This window comes from Hordeum vulgare, chromosome 2H, assembly GCF_904849725.1.
Source record: "Hordeum vulgare subsp. vulgare chromosome 2H, MorexV3_pseudomolecules_assembly, whole genome shotgun sequence".
Classification (NCBI taxonomy): Eukaryota; Viridiplantae; Streptophyta; class Magnoliopsida; order Poales; family Poaceae; genus Hordeum; species Hordeum vulgare.
The window spans coordinates 601,103,599-601,109,719 of record NC_058519.1 but is presented as its reverse complement, the minus strand read 5'-3'; the positions used below and the strand labels follow the sequence as shown (position 1 = coordinate 601,109,719).

Here is a 6,121-nt window from a genome sequence, read left to right as displayed (position 1 = left end):
AAATTCTGGAACAACCTTATAACTTCTGAGTTACGAGTGTTTGGACAAATTTACTTCTCTTGATGTCGCATACCATCTATAGTAGCTGTCTATTTTTCTCGATGTAATTATATTTTGGGATGGTTACACTGCTTAGTGCAAATATAATGTTTTCTGATGTGTTTTCACGTTGCACTTGCAGGCTGGAACATGGGAGGAAAAGAACCTCAATTCATGGGCTAATGGTAGGGCACCCAGGAGGTGCAGCACCGGATCCGCATCACCTTCTCCTCCAAGTCTGTCAAGAACCTCGAGAAGGGTGGGTGCCCGGTGATTGCAATTACGCCTGACGCAAAATCTGGGGCCGCGCGCCGGTGGTCAGTTGCGCCCGACGCAAAATATGGGCATAGCTCGGCGCCGGAATGCTATTTCTCTTCACTGCATGGATCTTCGTGCGTGCGGGCCGACGGTCCAGACGCCAGCCGATGGGCAGCCTCGCCGGCGGGGTGGTGGCCAGGCGGCCGCGGTTCCTGTGCCTCCACGGGTTCCGGACCAGCGGCGAGACCATGCTGAAGCAGGTGGTGGGGAATTGGCCCGCCGAGGTCACGGCGTGCTTCGACCTCGTCTTCACCGACGCGCCCTTCCCCGCCGAGGGAAGTCCGACGTCGACGGCATCTTTGACCCGCCCTACTACGAGTGGTTCCAGTTCGACAAGGTCCTCCACCCTCCACCTTACCCCCTTCCCCCTGTAGTCCCATTGCCTGATCTCTACTTCGAGTGGTCTATTATTCAAATTTGACTGGGACATGCAAGTTTTTGATAGATTTAACTACTCTCAGACACTTCAGGCGTGTAGTAACAATTAAATTGTAGGTTAAATGTTGGACTAGAGAAATATTGATGATAGTTTGATTAGCAAATTGTTATATGTCAGCTTCTGCAATCCATGGTACAACTACAAACATGTGGGTATTGTTGCTAAAATATGCAGTATAGCACAAACGAAGTTTGTATGAATGTATGGCATACAAGTAGCATACCTACATAATTTGAATTGCTTTCGTGACTTAGTGGGTCAATAGTAGGCTACGGTTTTAGGATCTGGCAGTAGCCAGATCTGTTTGTGCTTATGCCCGAAGGTAAAATCTGGCGATTTGGGTGAGTAAACGGAAGTTTGCGAAGGAATTAACCTTTTAAGCTTCCAATGTCAAATATAGTTCAACCTTATGATGTCAACTCTGCATATGAAGTAGTATTTGCTTGGAGAGTAGCATTGCTTAGCAGAGTGTGTGTGTGTTTTGCTTACTGGGTCAGAGTAGTAGGTGGAGTATTTTGCTGGATCATATCATCAATCAGTCAATAATATAATGTGTCTGTGTATGTATGTAACTAAGATTCGATTCCAACTCCTAAGATACTATTTCAAGGAGTTAAGAACCTGGATCATATGAAGTGTTATATTATAGAAACTTGTCAAAGCCATCGGGATATTACTGTTGTTTATGGATAAATAGTTGCAACAACGAAGCTTGATAGAAACTGTTATTTACTGACGATATAGTAGATATGGTTATGTCTACTTGATGAATCACAAGTCTGAGACGTTTGAAAAGTTCAAACAATTTCAGAGTGAAGTCGAAAATCATCGTAACAAGAAATCAAGTTCCTACGGTCTGATCGTGAGGGCGAGTATCTGAGTTTCGAGTTTGGTACTCACTTAAGACAATGTGGAATTGTTTCACACACGACACCGCCTGGAACACCACATCATAATGGTGTGTCCGAACGTCGTAATCATACTTTATTGGAGATGGTGCAATCTATGATGTCTCTTACTGATTTGCCGTTATCGTTTTGGGGTTATGCATTAGAAACAGCTGCATTTACCTTAAATACCAAAATCCGTTGAGACGACACCATACGAACTGTGGTATGGCAAAAGACCAAAGTTGTTGTTTCTTAAAGTTTGGGGATGTGATGCTTATGTCAAAAAGCTTCAGCCTGAAAAGCTGGAACCCAAAGCAGAAAAATGCGTCTTCATAGGTTAACCAAAGGGGACAGTAGGGTATACCTTCTATTTCAAATCCGAGGGCAAAGTGTTTGTTGTTAAAAATGGAGATTTTCTTGAGATGAAGTTTCTCTCGAAAGAATTGAGCGGGAGGAAGATAGAACTTGATGAGGTTGTCGAACCTCTAATTCCTCTTGATGGTGGCGCAGGGCAAGGGGAAACCCGTGTTGCTGCGGCCCCGGTTGAGGAACAAGTTGATGATGATGATCATAAAACTTCAGATCAAGTTACTGTCGGACCTCGCAGATCGACAAGATCACGTACTGCTCCCGAGTGGTACGGTAATCCTGTCTGGAGGATTATGTAGTTGGACAACAATGAACCTCCGAAGTATGAAGAAGCAATGGTGGGCCCAGATTCCAACAAATGGCTTGAGGCCATGAAGTCCGAGATAGGGTCCATGTACGAGAAAAAAGTATGGACTTTAGAAGTACTACCTGAAGGCCGCAAGGCTATTCAGAACAAATGGATCTATAAGAAGAAGACAGACGCAGACGGTAATGTGACCGTTTATAAAGCTCGACTTATGGCAAAGGGTTTTTCACAAGTTCAAGGAATTGACTACGATGAGACTTTATCACCGGTAGCGATGCTTAAGTCTGTCCGAATCATGTTAGCAATAGCTGCCTTTTACGATTATGAAATCTGGCAGGTGGATGTCAAAACGGCGTTCCTAAACGGTGTTCTTAAGGAAGAGTTTTATATGATGCAACCCGAAGGTTTTGTCGATCCTAAGAATGCTAACAAAGTATGCAAGCTCCAGCGATCCATTTATGGACTGGTTCAAGCATCTCGGAGTTGGAATAAACGCTTTGATGAGGTGATCAAAGCATTTGGGTTTATACAATTGGTTGGAGAATCTTGTATTTACAAGAAAGTGAGTGGGAGCTCTGTGGCGTTTCTAATATTATATGTGGACGACATATTGCTGATTGGAAACAACGTGGAGCTTTTGTAGAGCATAAAAGGTTATTTGAATAAAAGTTTCTCTATGAAGGACGTAGGAGAAGCTGCTTACATTCTAGGCATTAACATCTATAGGTATAGATTGGAACGCCTGATAGGAATTTCACAAAGCACATACCTTGATAAAGTTTTGAAGAAGTTCAAAATGGATCAGTCCAAGAAAGGGTTCTTGCCAGTATTACAAGGTATAAAATTGAGTAAGACTCAGTGCCCAGCAACTGCGGAAGATAGAAAGACAATGAGTTCCGTCCCCTATGCTTCAGCCGTATGTTCTATCATGTATGCAATGTTGTGCACTAGACCAGACATCAGCCTGGCCATAAGTATGGCAGGCAGGTTTCAGAGTAATCCAGGAGTGGATCACTCGACGACGGTCAAGAATATTTTGAAGTTCTGAAAAGGACTAAGGAAATGTTTCTCGTGTATGGAGGTGACAAGGAGCTCGTCGTAAAAGGTTACGTCGATGCAAGTTTTGACACTGATCCGTATGACTCTAAGTCTCAAACCGGATACGTATTTATTCTTAATGGGGGTGCGCTAAGCTGGTGCAGTTCCAAGCAGAGTGTCGTAGCAGATTCTACATGTGAAGCGGAGTACATTGCTGCCTCAGAGGCTGCTAAGGAGGGTTTCTGGATGAAGCAGTTCATGACAGATCTTGGAGTTGTGCCAAGTGCACTGGATCCATTGACTCTGTTATGTGACAATACTGGTGCCATTGCCTTAGCAAAGGAACCAAGGTTTCACAAGAAGACCAGACACATCAAACAACGCTTCAACCTCATCCGCGACTACGTCGAAGGAGAGGACGTGAATATTTGCAAAGTGCACACAGATCTGAATGTAGCACACCCGCTGACTAAGCCTCTTCCACGGGCAAAACATGATCAACACCAGAACTGTATGGGTGTTCGATTTATTACAATGTAAATCACATGGCGATGTGAGGACTAGATTATTGACTCTAGTTTAAGTGGGAGACTGTTGGAAATATGCCCTAGAGGCAATGATAAATAGTTATTATTATATTTCCTGTTTAAAGATAATCGTCTACTATCCATACTATAATTGTATTGAATGAAAACATAGATACATGTGTGGATAAATAGACACAACAATGTCCCTAGATAGCCTCTAATTGGCTAGCCAGTTGATCAAGGATAGTCAAGGTTTTCTGACTATGTGCAAAGTGTTGTTGCTTGATAACTGGATCACATCATTAGGAGAATCATGTGATGGACTAGACACAAACTATGAACGTAGCATATTGATCGTGTCATTTTGTTGCTATTGTTTTCTGCGTGTCAAGTATTTGTTCCTATGACCATCAGATCATATAATCCACTGGCACCGGAGGGATGCCTTGTGTGTATCAAACGTCACAACGTAACTGTGTGACTATAAAGGTGCTCTACAGGTATCTCCGAAGGTGTCCGTTGGGTTAGTATGGATCAAGACTGGGATTTGTCACTCCGTGTGACGGAGAGGTATCTCGGGGCCCACTCGGTAATACAACATCACACACAAGCCTTCCAAGCAATGTGACTAAGTGTAAGTCACGGGATCTTGTATTACGGAACGAGAAAAGAGACTTGCCGGTAACGAGATTGAAATGGGTATGCGGATACCGACGATCGAATCTCGGGCAAGTAACATACCCAAGGACAAAGGGAATGACATACGGGATTGCCTAAATCCTTGACACTGAGGTTCAACCGATAAGTTATTCAGAGAATATGTAGGATCCAATATGGGCATCCAGGTCCCGCTATTGGATATTGACCGAGGAGTACCTCGGGGCATGTCTTCATAGTTCTCGAACCCGCAGGGTCTGCACACTTAAGGTTCGGCGATGTTTTAGTATAGTTGAGTTATATGTGTGGTTACCGAATGTTATTCGGAGTTCCGGATGTGATCACGGACGTCACGAGGGTTTTAGGAATGGTCCGGAGACGAAGATTGATATATAGGATGACCTCATTTGATTATTGGAAAGTTTTCGGGCATTATCGGGAATGTACCGGGAGTGATGAATGGGTTCCGGATGTTCACCCGGGGGCAGCCCACCCAGGGGAAGCCCATACGTCTTAGGGGTGTTGCGGAGCACGGGCGGAGCCCTGTAGGAGTAGATCCTTCACCACCACCGGAGCATCGTCACGCTGCCGGAGAACTCATCTACTTCTCCGTCTTGCTTGCTGGATCAAGAAGGCCGAGATCATCGTCCAGCTGTACGTGTGCTGAACGCGGAGGTGCCGTCCGTTCGGCACTAGTTGGAGCGGATCGTGGGACAGATCGCGGGACAGTTCGTGGGACAGTTTGCAGGGCGGACCGAGGGACGTGAGGACGTTCCACTACATCAACCACATTTCTTAACGCTTCCTGCAGTGCGATCTACAAGGGTACGTAGATCTAAATCTCCTCTCGTAGATGGACATCACCATGATAGGTCTTCGTGCGCGTAGGAAATTTTTTGTTTCCCATGGGACGTTCCCCAACAGTAAGACCTGTACCAATAATAATGACATCATCATCTTTGGGTGTGGCTTCTTTGAATGATTTCACGGTACTTGGCAGATTGAGTTTCTCTTTATGACTCGACTTCATGGCCACATCATCAGTTCTTGGTGGAGTAACTTGGGCATCAGGGATATTATCCGTGGTGGAACCTTCTCGAGGATCAGCATAAGCCTCAATATTTTAATCCGGAATATCAAGGACATGGGCATCCCCTTCATCCATTCCATGCCTGTCAGCATTTAGAGTTGACCGACCCATTTTCCGTTTCTTGTCTTGAGCTCTACAAAGATGAAAGGTTAAGAAATACTTAATCAAATATCATGAGAAGCGTTCATACAATAGTTAATATTATATATACCCTGCGACACGAACAAGGGTGGTACTTTGGAGGATGCTGAGTTGCCAGAAGAAGGAGGAGAAACCTATTATAACCACAAAGTTTGATGAATACAAGCACTGTTGTCAATAAAGCGTGACAATAAATGAGAAGGCACCTCAGTACAACGTTTGCGACCGGATGACTTTTCAGGCAAACCCCCCATAAGATCACCTGAAGAGCTATGGGTGTGGCGTTTTGGAGCATATAAAGCCTTC

General features: G+C 44.6%; 1 pseudogene; it reads left to right on the top strand.

The window, feature by feature from the left end:
• The first annotated feature begins 436 nt into the window (after window positions 1–436).
• On the top strand, window positions 437–778 carry LOC123428716 (annotated as a pseudogene).
• Window positions 779–6,121: the final 5,343 nt, after the last annotated feature.